The sequence below is a fragment of the Oryctolagus cuniculus genome, chromosome 9 (genome assembly GCF_051225735.1).
Source record: "Oryctolagus cuniculus isolate XC-2025 breed Fujian yellow rabbit chromosome 9, ASM5122573v1, whole genome shotgun sequence".
NCBI classification, from domain to species: domain Eukaryota; kingdom Metazoa; phylum Chordata; class Mammalia; order Lagomorpha; family Leporidae; genus Oryctolagus; species Oryctolagus cuniculus.
In genome coordinates this window covers 4938080-4955350 of record NC_142875.1, presented here as the reverse complement: position 1 = coordinate 4955350, position 17271 = coordinate 4938080, and the positions used below count along the sequence as shown (strand labels likewise).

General features: G+C 43.1%; 1 protein-coding gene across 4 annotated transcripts in view; it reads right to left on the bottom strand.

The window, feature by feature from the left end:
- Positions 1-17271, bottom strand: part of NALF1 (NALCN channel auxiliary factor 1) — a 679231-nt gene that overhangs the window by 368771 nt on the left and 293189 nt on the right. The gene's annotated exons all lie outside the window — the stretch shown is intronic.

The window sequence follows — 17271 nt, the reverse complement described above, 5'->3', positions numbered from 1 at the left end:
TTTGTTAATGTCAGGGGTGGGGCTGGGTGGCTGTCATCCTAGTTAAACAGAACCTGAGGAACCATTCATATGATTCTGGGATTATTTTTCTTATGAAATGTGTAACCCTCAACTTTGATGCTGAAATTTAATAGTCATCTCGTACCATCCTTTTGTTTTCCCAGACTTGTCTCTATAAATCTTGCATTGTTTACTCTCGTCTACTTATTCATGTAAATTTTAGAACATATTTCTACTGAAGTGGTTATTGTACCAATCAGGTCAGATGTATGGATTTATGTCTCCCAGAGTTCCTTTTCAGTCGTCAAATTTTCTAACCTGAGAAAAGGTGATAGTTAACAAAAAGGTCAGAATCTACTAAAGCTTTCCTTTTAATAATAAAGTAAGAAAATGGCATGACATTCTGCTGATAAAGCATCTTTTTTAAAGTCTTAAGAAATAAAAATCACGCAACTAAACATGGAATTCCCCTGTTGGGAACATATCACCTCCAGAAAGAAAATGCATTTTAAATCTGAGCAAAGGCGCAGACCCCTTCATGCTACAGTAAATGAGAGTCAGTAATTAAATTCTGAGACACATATGTTACCATAACAGTGGATAAAGCATATGTACAGACCATAAATCTATCCTGTTTTAGTGTTTCCCTAATGCTCAGGCCATTGCCTGCCATTTCTTATGTATTTAACAGGTAAACACAGCTCAATCTGTGAGTCATAAACACATCACATGCTTGGTATTTAGCATGAAATCTGTCTTGTAGTTATTTAATTAAAGTAAATCATTGGGCAAATTACGCATTAGCAAATTAAGTTACATCAGGAAAACACAGAGATCATTTAATAAAATGTTGCTTTTTACTAGGGCTTGCTTGATGGTTTTAAAGGTTGCTGCAAAATATAAGGACACCATGAATCTCTGGCTCTGTGAAACACAAGCGGGAATCATTTCTCTGTGTTATTTTTCTCATAAAGAGAGAATGTGGGAAACAGCTCCTACAGTGACACAAGAACGCTTCAGCTAAGTTCCAGCTGTACTTCACTGTGTTCCAGGCACCATCAACAAGAAGATGCATACAGCTTCTGCTTCTCCAATGCAAGGGAAGACTGTGCGAAAAACATGAGAAGTGGAGCTCCGTATTAAGTACTGCAAATCTGTACATTGTTCTCTATCCCTGGAATATTTATAATGTGTTTGATGATAACAGATCATGTTTTTAGGAATTGCAAGATATATGGTTTGCTAGTTCACTTCTGCTCATGGTAAAATTCAGTACAAATATTAAATGGAGCTTAAAGAATATAACCATGTACATTAATTTTTTTTAAATATTAAGAATTATTCTCCAGTAAATCAACAAATTCAACTGTTTGGTGACATTCCTTTCATTTGTAAGATTTAGAGACTCAGTTTTTGTAAATAGAAATAGAAGAATCTTCAACAACTGTAAATGAAAAGCTACACAGGCAAAGTAAAAGGATGGATATGTTTTAGACAGAAAATGTTGCCTAGTGTTCACAGAGGTGTTTGCTGGCTAATAAATGCCAGGAAAAATAAAAATAAAAATGCATCACTAGGTCTTTTTATGAAACCGCTTTATAACATGTAAGAAATTCCATTGTAACTAGTGTGTGCTTCACTTACCAAAAAATGGCATTTTTGTCATCATGCCTTGAGCAACAATTACATCCCTTAAAGCTCTCACAGTTTGGTAGACTACATATTGCCCGCCAGTTGTTAGCAAGCACACAGGGAGCTGCACTGTACTAACAGATGCCTTTTCAAGCTAACATTTGTGACCTAGTGTCACATGCAGGAATCATGAGACTCCTTATATGCATAATGTGGTCTTCGATCAAACCTTGCAATTGCTTTGGAAGTTAACATTTAGGTTCATCATAGATCATGAATATTTGAAACATGAGAGTGCTTCAAACATTTTACAGAAAAGTGGAATTAAGGGATGTTTATTTTGGTGCAAAATTTCTTGAAATCCATGTCTACATTTTTTAAAATATGTATTTTCCATGAACTTTTGGAAGACTCTGTGTTTTCAAAAACTTCATTTAGTTTTCTTAATGTCTTATCTAAATTATCATATCAACTAAATCACACCAATCAAAATTCACTGAATTAACATTTAAATATGAATGAAGTTTTAGTTTTCAATCCCTTGTTGATACACTTAGATAGGTAAGCACTTACATAATGACAGACAGAGGTACATCAGTTATCAGGATTAGTTATCGGGATGTGAGCTCCTCAGAACTTTGAGGAGTCTTCATGCCTCCTCCATCCCTACTCTTGTACTCAGGGTTAAGCCCTAATCACAGGACCATCTCTATAATAATGAAGAAAGTGCACGGTGGATCCCACGTATGCCTTCAAGGAGCTCATTCAGGCTAGGGCATTGCCAGAGAATCACCAAGCTCACAGCCAGCATCCCCACCCAACTCACAGCTGCCTCCCATGTGCCATGAGGCTGGGCAGAGTTTCCCCATCTACACATGGAGACAGGTGTTCATGAACGGATGACAAGACAGAAAGCATCTGACACCGTACAGCATTTCTTGTTATTTTCAGACAGTTTGAGTTGAGCCCACCGAATGGCAGAGCCGGGCTGTGAAGGAAGGAGCGGTTGGTGCAGCCCTGGGATTTCCCCCTCTGGAAGCTTCATCTTCAGATTTCTGCAGAGGAACTGAGGGCAGAGACATGTGTCTGTTCGTCTGGCTAGGTCCTTGGTCTAGGCCAGGTGTTTTAGGTTAACAGCAAGAAGGAAAACTGGAAACACTCTTTAGACGAGAGTTGGTGAGCCCTAGTCAGGGAGTCTGTTTTGTTTCTAAGAATGGAGAAGGAAGGCAGACACAGAGCTGAGTCCTGCACAGAACAAAGGTCCCTCCAGCCAAGGCAGGGCTGAGACAAGGCAGGACAGTCAGTCAGCTTAGGCCTGTGCAGCTTGGGGATCCCAGGAGGCCTCCCCTTGGCAGGGATGAGGCATCCCTGCCCAGTGTCCTGGCAGCAGCCGCAGAGAAGCCCAGACCAAGAGCCAAGATCTGGGAGCCAGGGGAGGCTCTCAGAACAGGCATGGCTCCATCCAATCAGGCATCCCATTTACACAAGTTTGAAGCTCAGGGATTGAGATGCACCCTTCCTTTCTAATATCCTCTGATAGTGGTTTCCTACTCACGTTGGCTGCCGACGCTCTATACTGTGCCTGTATGAGTCTCCCCCTCTGCAGCTGCCAGGAGGCCATAATGATAAACAGTCACTCCTGCAGCGCAGGAAAGGTGTTCACCTCTGCAGAATGCAAGAGCAAGCTGGCTGGTGTGCATGCTAAAGAGAAGCACGCAGGAGGCTCGGAGGTTGGCGGCATCCAGGCAGCAGCAATGCCAAACAGCTGTCCCACAGCAGGGAACACAGTGGAGGGGGACAGCCCACGATGAAGAAGAGCCTGGAGCCTCAGCCTCCCAGGCAGGAGACCACGGAGCGATTTCTCTCTTTCTCCAAATAATACAGGTAAAACCCGCAAGGTTGAGCTGTAAAACAATCAGTCTAATTTGAGCGATTAGTGCAACTCTCTAATTATTCCAGTCGGCAGCAAACAAATGCATCCAACGGATCACTCAGCAGCCTGCTTAATCATGTTGCCATTCCCCAACCTAACGAGACACAATAGAGCCCTGAACAGGGTAAGAGAAATTCCCTCATGCAAATTATCACTCACAATTTACTTTGTAATGGGAGAAATTGTTTGATTGTATGAAAACAAGTTGGGGGAGCTCCCTAGAAACCCAGATTCACTTTGTGTAACCATGAACTTCCCTCTAACATAAATTACTTTGTTGGTAAATAGATCATTCATCGGGTGCCCCCCCCCAAGAAGAATGACAGATAATCATGACTGTGGGGAGCAATCCGGACTAGACTGAGTTACTGGAATTAAGACTTATTCTATGCATCTGCTCTCCCACAATATGGCGCTGGGAGAGAAGTAAACAGCTTCCACACAGCTGCCTCCAGTTCAACCAATAAACTGTAGGACTTGCTCCTGATTGGAGAGCAGCATACTCAGCGTGTGGGCAGCCGAGTTGGGATTGGCGGAGGAGGACTATAAGGGAGGAGAGAGACGGCATGCACCAGGAACATCTAAGGGGAACATCTAGCTGAAGGAACACCTGTGCAGCCCCCGAGAAGAGCCGGCCGGCGGTGTGCCGCTCCCCTGCGGAAGTGGGGAATGTGGCCAGGGGGAACTGCCCTTCCACGGAGGTGGAAGGGATAGTAGCCAACCCGGGAAGAACCAGCAGCAAACCCGGGGAGGGCCGAGCAGACGAAAGAACAGCGCAGGGTCTTGTGTCGTTCCCCCACGAAGACGGGGAGCGACGTAATGGTGCCGTGACTCGGATATGAAGCCTAGGCAGGGCTTAGTGTCGTTCCTCCATGAAGACGGGGAGCGACATAATGGTGCCGTGACTCGGATATGAAGCCTAGGCAGGGTTTAGTGTCGTTCCTCCACGAAGAGGGGGAGCGACAATGACTACACTGGGGAAGCCTTTCTAACTCAGAAGTAATCATGGAAAAACTTTGGAAGAAATTTACTTTACTGTGCAAATTTGCAGTTATATGAAATTTACTATCTAGCAAAATATATTATCAAATACAATTTATGCTGGTTTCTTTCAATGACTGGATAAGAATGATACAGTTTGATTATTGTCTAAATCATACCAAGTGCATTTATTTAAAACAATTCAACATATTTTATCTTTTTATGCTAATTATTAAATATGAAATTCCAAGTAAAATTGTATTCAGATTTAGTCTGAATGTACTACATCTTCAAAATAGAGTTCATTATTCTCTTAAATTATCATTCTGGTTTTATGTTTTACGTTAAGCTGGTTTCAGTTGAACAGGATGAAATCAAATTTTAACACATAAGATTGTTAGAGACATACTAATTAGTAAATGGAGAGGATTCAATGAAATATTAAGCCTGTTTACCATAATGTAAATCTAACATATTTTATCTCAAAAACCAAAAAAAAAAAGGAAGGGTGAAGACAAGACAGTTGTGAGTGAGGTAGGAAGGGAATATAATTATGTTCTTAGAATCATATCTAGAAATCATATTGAATCTGTTAAAAACTAACTACAATTTTTAAAAGAAAACAAAAAAATGAAGAGGGACAAAGCGAGGGAAGATTATATTGGATACAGCCGAAGGACTATTGACAGTTCTGTTTGCTTATCTGTAAAGGACCTGCCAACTTTTCTTGTTGTTACTGTTGTATGTGAAAACCCTGCAGGGATAATTTTTCAATTGGAACTTTTCATGCATTTTAACATACAAACTCAAGAGGCTCTACAGAACCACACTGAATTAATACCTGTCATATGGGTACAGCAATGCCTGCAGATCGGGCTCTGCTCAGCTGCCAGTAGTTGGTAGCAGAAGATGAGAAGAAAGAACAGGAGAGGAAGAGGAGTAGGGCTGCCCAGAGTTGTGGCAACAGGGGGTTAAGCCACTGCCTGGAATGCCATCATTCCATGTAGGTGTCAGTTCTCAGTTCCTTGGTAACACACCTGGGAAAGTAATGGAAGATGGCCCAGTACTTGGGCCACTAACACCCACATGGGAGTCCCAGGTGGCGTTCCTGGTTCCAGCTGTTGCAGTCATTTTGGGGAGCGAACCAATGGACATGGACAGAAGATCCGTCTCTCTTTCCCCCTCTCTCTCCCTCTCTTTCAAATAAATAAACAAATGAAGAAGCAGGAGGAGGAAGAGGAGGGGAGATGAGGAAGGAGAGGAATTTTACTAACAAATGGAAGGGAATCCAGCACAGCCAGTACTGGAATACCAGAAGTGTTGAGTTACAATTTAGTATTCAATAATTTTCCTTTCTTAAAGTAGCAGAACCATTTAATTAGATTTTTAAATATAGCAAAAAAAAGTATTATCTGTTTTTCATCTTGTTATAGTCAGAAGCTAGATTCTGAACAGTTTCTTAGATTTTTGGTTTGTTGGTCTGTGGCTTTAGGTCAGTCACTCATTCACCACAGTGTAGTGCTCACTGTGCTTGGAACTCCTCAGCACAGGGGCTTAAGAACAAGCACATGGAGGAGCACAGTCTATCTCAAGTTGTTTTTTAACTCCTCCAGAAGCACACCACGCAGGTTGTGATAATTTCATACAACCCCAACAAGCTTCAGAAAAAGGTCAAGGTTTGCACCCAGCTGGTGGGACAGGTTGAGCCTGCCCTTAACCAGTTAAGCAAGTAGCTTGTCTAAATACCCAGTCTGCAGTGTTCAATTAAAACTTCATCTCATTCCTCCCCATTTCAAATTCAACTAAGAATATTTCTTTTTTTAAAACTTTTATTTGGCTAATCCTCTGCCTTGTGGCGCTGGCAACCCAGGTTCTAGTCCCGGTTGGGGCACCAGATTCTGTCCCGGTTGCCCCTCTTCCAGGCCAGCTCTCTGCTGTGGCCAGGGAGTGCAGTGGAGGATGGCCCAAGTGCTTGGGCCCTGCACCCCATGGGAGACCAGGATAAGTACCTGGCTCCTGCCATCGGATCAGCGCGGTGCGCCGGCCACAGCGCACTGGCCGCAGCGGCCATTGGAGGGTGAACCAATGGCAAAGGAAGACCTTTCTCTCTCTGTCTCTCTCTTTCACTGTCCACTCTGCCTGTCAAAAAAGAATTTAAAAACTTTTATTTAGTAAATATAATTTTCCAAAGTACAGTTTATGGATTACAATGGCTTCCCCCCACCCCATAACTTCCCTCCGGGAGGAACTAAGAATATTTCATTTTCCCTTAGCCATGTGACTTATTAACATTCTTGGGTTTTTCAAAGAATCTTAGTTGGTCATTACTGTTTTTTTTATTAAATATTTTATTTAAAACACTATATTACTCTTAATGGTATATTCTTTTATCACTTTATCCTTTTTTAAAGGCAATGTGATAGAGCTAGAGAAAGAGAAGAGGGAGGGAGGGAGAGAAAAGGGGAGGGAAGGAGGGAGGGAGGGAGAGAGAGAGGAGAGAAGGGAGAGAGAGAAAGAGGAGGGGGGAAAAAGAGGAGAGAGAGGAGAGAGAGAGAGGTGAGAGAGGTGAAAGAGAGAGAGAGAGAGAGGTGAGAGAGAGAGAGAGAGAGAGAGAGAGAGAGAGAGAGAGAGAGAGAGAAAGCTTCCATTTGTTGGTTCACTCTTGAAATGCCAACAACAGCCAGGTCAAAGTTAGGAGCCAAGAACTCCATTTTGGTATCAGGGACCAAATAGCATCTATTGCCTCTCAGGTGCATAGCATCAGAAAGAGAGGGTGGGAATGGATCCCAGGCCAATATGGGATGTGGGTATCCCAGGTGGCAGTTACCAATTTTTAAAGGTAAGTTTTACAATAGCAGAAAATTTATCATTGAAAATGGGCTAGTCTTGGGGCCGTTGCTATGGCACAGTAGATTAAGCCCCCACCTGAGGAACCAGCATCCCATAAGGGCACCAGTTCAAGTTTTGGCTGCTCTACTTCCGATCAAGCTCCCAGCTAATGGCCTGGGAAAGCAGTGGAAGATGGCCCAAATTCTTGGGCCCCTGTGGCCATGTGGGAAGACCTCGAAGAAGCTCTGGCTCCAGGGTTCAGATAAGCTCAGCTCCAGCCATTTGCGGCAACCTGGGTTGTGAGCCATAAGACAGAAGACCTCTCTTTCTGCCTCTCCCTCTCCTTCTCCATAACTCTGCCTCTCAAATCTTCAAAAAAATAAAAAAGGGTTAGTCTGACAGCTGTTTCTTGTACCAAAACGTGAACCTGAGTGCATTTCTTCCCAGTGGGTAAATCCATAAAGATCATCTTCATGAGCTGAGTGTAGCTTCTGTTCTTGCTTAATACTTCCTCCAGTTCAAATACAAACTAGGTTGTAGGCATGAACAGCTTCATAGCTCCCATCAATAGGACTGGAAAACTGGAGGCGATGCCAATGGACCAGCTTGTCACCAACTTGAAGCTAAATCCAGGAGACTTGGGAATTATCACACAACCAAGAGTTACTTTAAATTCTGTCTTTTCTTATGAAAGTAAGGGGGATTTATCTGGAGTTGGGATTATTGTCAACAGGAATTACTGACAACAGGACTTGGACCATTTCAATCAAATTCACCAACGTATGAGCTGTGATCATCTCACCCAAAGCATCATCATTATTACCACCATCATCGCCATCAACTTTGTCTTTATCATTGTCATTTTTTGAAAAGATTTTATCTTTTTATTTGAAAGAGTTACAGAGAGGCAGAGGCAGAGGCAGAGAGACAGAGAGAGGTCTTCCATCCACTGGTTCACTCCCCAGATGGCCACAATAGCCAGAGCTGAACTGATCCAAAGCCAGGAGCCAGGAGCCTCCCCCTGGGTCTCCCACAGGGGTGTAGGTGCCCAAGGACCCGGGCCATCTTCCACAGCAAAGAGCCGGATCAGAAGTGGAGCATCCAGGACTTGAACCAGCGCCCATATGGGATGTCGGCACTGCAGACTGCGGCTTCACCTGCTACACCACAGCATCGGCCCCTATTATTGCCATTTTTATAACCCACTAAATTATCACCCATGTCTTTCCACTTGACTCATTTCCACTAGATTTGGATTCCTATGTTAGCTGTGAATTATAGGAACTAATAGTGTATAAAGGGTTAATATAGTTTCTGACATACTAGGTGCTCAGTAAATCTATTTTAATTAACTTGTTATCATCTATGGTCCTAAGATTTGCTGAAGATTCAAACAGCAAATATCCGGAGTATCCTTGGTCTTAATGTCTTAAAATCTTCCCTCTGCTTGTTGACCATACAAATTGGCTCTTTCTGGCAAAGTTCTGACTTTCAAACAACAGAAATAGATTTTGGCCGATTATAGCAGAAAATAAATGTTTTGAAATCGCCCAAAGATATGGAGAACTAGACTTGGGAAATGGGACACAATATGGCCCAAATCACTGCCAAAATCAAGCTGCAGAACTAACCTACTGAAACACTGCTGCCAGCGCAGGGGGCCCGGGACACCTCATCTGTGTGGCAGACACCAGGTCCCAGGACTACTCTTGCTGCAGAGTCCTGCTGGCCTGGAAAGTGGATGACGTTTATTCCATCTTTAACTATTTTGATTTTTTGAAAAGCATGCTGCCTTTAAGGTGGAAGAAAACACATTTCATGGAGCAGAACACTCAGGCACAGAAAATGTAAGCATTTTCCCTGAGGCACAAAATCCACTGGTCCCAAACCCCGGTTCAGTGCTTTCTATAAACTCCAACGTCTAAGAAAATATGAGGAAAAAAGCAAACAACTGAAACACATACAGATGGAGGATAGCAAAGAGGCTCCATGGTGACTCTATCCAACAAACATATATTCCAGATGTTTTTCAAAAATACTAACTCTAAGGGCTGGTATTGTGGCATAGCGAGTTAAGCTACCTCCTGGGACACCTATGTTTGAGTCCCAGTTGCTCTGCTAACACATCTAGGAGACGGCAAGTGTTGGCCCGGGAGCTTTGATCCTCGCCATCTACCTAGTAGATCTGGAGTTCCAGGCTCCTATTTTTGGCTTGTTGCAGACTTGTTGTGGCACTCTGGGGAGTGAGCCAATAGATGGAAGATCTCCTCTCCCTCTCTGTTGTTTTGCTTTTCAAGTAGATAAAAATAAGTAAACATTTTAAAATGCCAACTGTTAACACTGTGTTTGCCTTGCACTTGAGTGGGATGTGTTGAAGCAATACCGGTTCTTCGCAGTGGTCAGACTTTGGTATTTGAGGGGATGAAACAACTCAAATTGTGACCCTGTGAACACACTCAAATCACTGGCCTCACACAGCTCACAGTTTTCTCAAGAATATCCACAGGGAAAAAAATTACCCAAACACTGACGAAGATGACTTAAGAGGAGGAAATTTATACAGGTTTAGAAACATCACAGAAAATTAGTGACAAACCTGCTAATAACACTTTGAGCTCCAGGGCCGACATTTGGTCTAGCAGTTAGGACGCTCCTGGTAACACCTGCATACTGGAGTGTCTTAGTTCAAGCCTCTTCATCACTCCCAATTCCAGCTCCCTCCTAGTGCACACTTAGGGAAGCAGCAGTGATGGCTGAAGGACCTGGGTCCCTGCCGCCTTCACAAGAGACGTGGATTCAGTCTCTGGTTCCTGGGTTCACCCTGGCCTGTCCCTGGCTAATTCATGGTTTTTGGGAAGTGACCCAGTGGATGGAATTCCTTGTCTGTCTCTTTCTCTCTCTCTGCCTTTCAAATAAATTGCAAAATTCATTACTTAAAAAAAAATACTCTGGTTTCTTCTCTCCTACAGCATTCTAATACGTTAAAGTTTAAATATAGTACATTTCAAAAAATACTAATAGGACCCTAACAAGTGAAATATTAAGAGCAACTGTGATTCCTGATACTTATTTTGACAGTAAGAGGATAACAAAATCATTTCCTACACCTCCAATTGTTTTAAGATATGACTTGAACTGGAAGCTGAATCAGAGAGGTGGAGATGGCAGGACAACCTGGTGTTAATTTCATGTGCCAAAGCTTCATTTCTGGGGGTGCTTGTGGCAGTGTTTCCAGATGAGGATAGAATTTGAAGGGCTTGAGGAGCAAATCACAGTATTTGCAACACATGAAGGGGACTGGGACAGGGATAACAGTGCAGATAAGCAATCATTCTTCAATTGTATAGTTTCCCTCATTAACACATTTTTTTTAAAAAGTAACGCAACTAAAAAAAATAAAAAGAGGACAATGAAATGTAGAAATAAGAGACAATGATGGGAAAGGGGAAACAAATACAAGAGAAATAAGATGAACTCAAGAGAAAAGTAACAATCCAACAATGCCTCATGTGTTTCTATCTGAGCCTCCTAGGTCCTAGGTATGATAGGAACCATGATCGCTTTAGGAGTCAGGATTCTGTGCAGGTGATATCAAGTGTCCATGCATACCATTCAGTTGTTCAGGATCAATTACTCGATAGAATACAAACTGCCCCTTGCATCCTGGCAAGGGGTATAATGGCCCCGCAAGGAACCAGGCCTCAGCAGAGCCAGGAATTGAAGACGGTTCCAGAGGCTCTGTGCATGAAAGCAACAAGTGAGATGCCATAAAGCAGCCCAGGACCACCGAGAAAACATCCTCGCTTTGTGAGAAGAGAATGCAGGAGAACAAGTGGTGGTATTGAAAAGCCAGCAGACGATTCCAGCAGACACGCTCCAGGGGCACGCGGGGATGCTGCTGGCCCTGACTCGGTTAGGAGTGGAGGGGAGAGGAAAGGAATTGAGCAGGGTATTTGGCAAGGCACACAGGGTGTGCCTGTGGGGAAGGCTTGGGGATCTGGTGAGAGGAAAGAGAAATCGCGAAAGAAGACAAAATATCCAAGAACCTGTCTGATGAGTTTTCTGTCAAGACTATTGCAAAAAAAAAAACAAAGCAAAATAGATACTAGAATTATGTTTTATATTACCTAGAAAGATCCCCCTCACTCTAAGAATAAACATATTTTAGTTATCTTTCAGGGCTTTCTAATTTTTGTTTTTGACATTTTGATTTTTTTTAATATCTGAAATGCATTTTTAATATGGTAGGAAGAGGGGTTAGACTTTAGGTTAATTCCATAGAGAACAGTCCCCAGTATGACCATATTTGGTTATGATGGCATTCTTTTAACTCATGGCTTCATCACACAGTGCACAGTAAAGTCACACAGACACACTGCTTGCCCAGTGGTCACCAAACATTGATGCGGTGCCGTGAGCCACTCGGTTTTCCATTTTTACATCTTAATATTGCAAAGACACAGAAACTTCTTAGAATTAGTTCGAGTCTTCACTGCTGACTTAATATATTCAGAATACATTTCTATCAGGATAGAAAATAATTTTAATCACTTGCCTTCAAAATACCTTTTTCTAGCCTTTTCCCTAAAGCACTCATCATTAACCCTACATTTTTAGCAAATAAGAGCATTTAAATTTTTACTAATATCTTGTGCCTGTTTATTACTTTGTGCCACTACACATATGCTGTGAGAGTACAATGCCCTTGCCAGTACTTTTCTGAACATTTATCTTTTAATATCCATTCAGGTTCTCATTTCCTAAAAACAAGCACATTTTCTTATGACACAACAGGGCGTTATCAAAGTCAGCAGATTTAATGCCGACAGAATACTTTTTTCTTTGAAACTCTCCACATTGCCAGGCTGACGAGTGTCCCAGTGGCACCCTCTATCACTTTTCCCAGGTTGGGATCGGGCACTCAGTCCAGGGTGGCACGTTGCACCTGTTTCCACGGTTCTGCAGCCTCCTTTTAATCTGAAGCAGCACCCTGACTTCACTTGATATTTCATGTCATTGACAGGTTGAACACCACAGGCAAGTTTTTTCAGAAGGCTCCCTGCCCTGGGTTTGTCTGTTTTATATTTCCTTGTGCTTAGTTTTCTGTGTCATACTCCCACTAGAATAACACGTAACTGTGACTTCCCAGGGTATCATATCTGAAGGCACCAATGTCTTTTACTCTCATTAGTATGGTCATTCTGAATAATTGGTCACGATGTTGTCCAATATTTCCACTGTGGTTAATGCTTTCCTCTTAACTCATAAGTAATCTGCAGACAGAATCTTTGAAAACATGCAAATAGCCTGTTTTTTTGCCAAGAGGGAAAGGCAGACATAGAGACAGACAGACACACACACACACACACACACACACACACATACACACACACACACAGAGATCTTCCATCTGCTGGTTCACTCCCCTAATGGCCTCAATGGCCAGGGCTGGGCCAGAGCTAGGAGCCTGTAACTCCTTCTGGGTCTCCCATGTGGGTGGCAGAGGCACTAATACTTGGGCCATTTTCAGCTGCCTTCCCACACACATTAGCAGGGAGTTGATCAGAAATGGAGTACCCAAGACAACCGGTGCTCATATGAGATGCCGGAGTCACAGGTGGCGGCTTACCCTGCTGTGCCATGATGCTAGCCTCACTTGCCTATTACTTGTAAGTTCTGTATGAAATTTCACTAGTCTTAGATCCTGGATAATTATTTGTTTCTCTTCCCTTGAAGCAAAACCTGCATACTTTACTGCTGTAAGGACCATTCTAAGTTTGTGTTCACATAACTGCCTCTTTTACTATCAATTCTTTAAAGGCAGCATGGCATAGTCTAATCCTTAATGTTTTCAAAATTGTCAGTAAGTTATATCACTAATTAAAGGGCTTAAATGGAAAGAAATCCTTCAAGGCTTGCCATTTCGATCAATAAGAAATATACAAAATGGAACCCATTGTGTAATGTCTTGAATTTAAGTACATTTAGTAAAATTATACTCTAAAGTCTTAAAATAGCTGGACAACAGCCTATCGGAAAATGAAAGAGAGAGAATTGGCTGCTTTGACCTTGCCCTTGCGTCTTGGCCATGGGCACACCATGTTGGGCAAACCCCACCGCTCTCTGCTTGTGCCCACTCACATCTCACTACAGAGGTGCACAGGGTGTGCAGCCAGTGCATGTGGGCATGGGCTGTATCTTCATTGGCATTCTAGCACACACACTATTCTGAATAAGTCCTCATGCCAGCATCTGTGCATTTTATTGCTAAGAGAAACAGCAGTGAGAGGCTTGTTTGTAGTTTGTGTATCCTATCCTTATCTTCCACACCATTTCTGGCTGCATGATTGTTCTAGAAGATAGGAAATTGCATCTCTGCAGTCCCAGTGCTTGCTCCGGCCTCATTCTGCTTTATATGCCTCACACAGAGCTACAGTGATGGTATCTGGTAGAAATAACAGACCAAAGTTGCCAGTTTACTTGGAAAAACCATCTGTTGATAAATGCTGCAGGTGTATACAGCTCTGCTTCGTGCAGACTCCTGGTCTCAAGCCACATATGGGGAGTTCAGCATCTTAGAAACATCAGAGAGGATGCTATTGTTTCCAAGACCAAGAGAACTCATTCTCTGTGGACATTTTTTAAGCATTCAGAATGCTGCAGCCAGAAGGAGGCTGCACGGATAAATCGTGTGTGTTCCTTGTCCTGACGAAGCACTGTGCAATAATCTTGTGAAAAAGGACTGAGGCTACGAGTTCTCCCTTCATTTCAAAGAAGGTTTTACCTCCCTGCCAACCAGGGCCTTGCCAGTTCCCACATCCAGTTCGCCTTTGGTTCCTCTTCAAAGCTATCAACGCCTACTTTTGAAATTCTGAAGCTGAGTTCTATGCTTTTTGGACTGAGTCTAGATGGCTTTTTCCAACAGGTTAATGTGAGCAAAAATAAGTTTTGTGAGTTTTAAAAATCACGCATTTAAATCAGGCTGAGAGATGCATTTAACTGAGCAAAAACGTCAAGGTATATGGCTTGAGATTGAAAAACAAATGAATGAGCTACAGCTCTTGCCTGGAGATGAGTCTAGTCTGTTGGAGAAGATGATGATGATTCTAAGAACCTCTGCTGCTGATGAAAATCACAAGCTCTCAGGATTGTCTCTCCCAGATCTGCAGACGTCTACATGGGCCAGAGCACAGAGATCAGTGTTGACAAAGATAAGTGGTAAGGGAGACTCCTGTTGCAGGAGGGTGGGCTCAGGAACCATCAGCACCAAGTTCATCATCAGAGAGCTTATCAGAATGACATGATCTCAGGCCCCAGCTGAGAACTAGGAGTCAGAATAATTTTACTATGTTTCTCAAATGATCTGGATGCACGTTAATATTGGGGAAGCACTTGTGCGGCCACTTTATTCTTTTATTTACATTTCAAATAGTGACATAAATTCCAAAGTTGATTTCCTATGAGGATATTGCACTTTGGACTGCAACATATATTATGTATTCATTCGTCTAAAGCCCTTGTGTCCTTTAGCTGTATCTCTCTCTGGGCAAAACTTTGAAGACAGAGCAGCTGAAAAGCCCTGTGTAGCTAGGAGGAAATCAAAAGGAAACATTACCACTGTGGTCACTGGCGACAGCACCAGCTGTTATGTAATTTTGTTATAAAGCTATTTCCTGCTACTGGAGGGTTTGAAATAACATTTACTTGTATAATTCTAATTCTATTGAGTTTATCCATCCGGGGCCAAATAAAAAGCATAAATTAACCCACTATGAATATGTCAGACAGATAACCATTTTAGAATACAAGAGAATTAAATGTTGTTTACAAACACTTCATCATCTCACAAAAACACCTTTACAAAGATCTCCAAACAGCCAGTGTGGGACCCCTGTTTGATCTGCAGTTACTCAGGGTTTTGCAGGAGCTCTCACTCTCACTGTTCTCAGCATGGTTTGGAATGTATGAGATGTGTGGGGACAGACAAGGGGCCTGCAAAAACCGACGGCAATGCCTGTCCTCAGGAACGCTGCGGGCACGAGGCTTCTGCTGTCTCTGCAATCCCATCCCTCATCCCTCACATGTCATGTGTAACCATGCAACCCTTCCTGACCCTGGGAAAGTAGGCAAGGCAGGGCTGTGGCCAGTCTTCTTCCACAGTCGTCTCTGCTTTCTGCCTTCAACCACATCTGTCCGACAGTGAAGGGCTCTGAGGGGCCAAGCTGGCTTAGACTCTCCTTTCACTTCCTCATCCCCAGTGGAGCAACGACTAATGCTAGAGCCCAGGCAACAGGTCCTTGGAACTGTATTCTTAGAGGCTGGGCCAGACGGACCCTGCTTGACCCCACAGATTGCCCACTCCCCAGAACTTCCTTCCTGTGTCCTGGAAGGGGCCACTGTCCCTGAATCAGCCAGAAGCTTCTCTCCACACATGCAGGGGTGTGTGCACAAGGCACGGCTTCTCTGCCAGTTCTCCCAGTGCACAATCTGTAAGTGCAGACGGCTCCCCTCATCCTTGCATGTAAGACAGAGCTGTTAGCATTCTGAGCCCACATGGCTCCACACAGGTAACGCTGTACAAGGCTGGGAAGACGACGAGTTGAGGTGACAACCATTGGGACCATGCACGACCACTCACCACAAGACTCTGCCCATGCCCCCAGATCTACATGCATGCTACAGACGTGCTCCGGGAGTAGGATTATATAGATGAATGCCAACACCTACGCTGGAGACATTTTCCTTGGTTTTCATTTTATATGGAATCAAACATAAGCCAGAAAAGAACATGAAAGTGGAACAGGATACACTGAGGGAAATGGATTACAAGGAAATGTGTCATCTGATGAATTAAGAGAACAAATGGAAGAGGAAGGGGCTGAATTGTAATAAATGAAATAGAAATACAGAAGAGATAGAGACAAATCGCAGCAACTTGAAGCATGGGCAGGCGGGCGGTGAAGGCAGGACTAAACATGGTATATAAATACAGTAAAGTAGGGAATAAACAGCGACACCTAAAAGCAAAACAACAACAAAAGACATTAGCCAAAGGGGAAGACAACAGCAAAGCCAAAGACATAAACAACCAATGCAAAAGGAAAACAGCTTCACATGAGACCAAGCAACAGAAAAACATATTTCTGAAAGGGGAAAAATGGACAAAAATAAGAAATTATTCAAATTAAAGGGCAGAATATGATAAGAACTCTAGGAATATGATCGACAAAATGTGCTCAAAAGAAAGCAAGGCTGAAATCAAAACAACACAAAACAAACGCTACTTAGCATGAGGATATATAGAAAATGCATTCCTGAGGATTGGAAAATTTCTTTTCTATGTCTAACTCTGCCATGAATTCATTCTGTGACTGGAGCCAGTAATTATCCTCAGTACATCGCGATTGCCCTACCTATAAAATGAGACAGTTATGGTGAGGATAATGTGTATGTACACTTACATATATTTCTAGAATTTTATGTATGTATTTATTTGAAAGCCAGAATAACAGAGAGACAGAGACTGAGGAGGAGAGGGAGGAGGGAAGAAGTGGAGGGTGAGGCAGGGAGGAGAGGAAGAGGAAGGAGAGGGGATGAAGGGAGAGGGGATGGAGGTAGAGGTAGAAGAGGTGGCGAAGAAGAAAGAGAGAGGGAGGGGCAAGGGGATGGAAGAGAGGGAGGGGGAAAAGGGACAAGATGGGGAGGGGAAGGGAGAAGGAGAGGAGAGGGAGAAGAGGGAGGGGGAGAGGAGGAGGAGATACACAGATCGCTGCAAAGAAGTAAAGAGGGACTCTCTGTGGATATTTCTGGACAACTGAGGAAAATATCAAACCAAGAAATGTGCATGCCGGTAGCTGACGGAATTTGGGGTTTCACCATTGTAAGCACACAGTGTT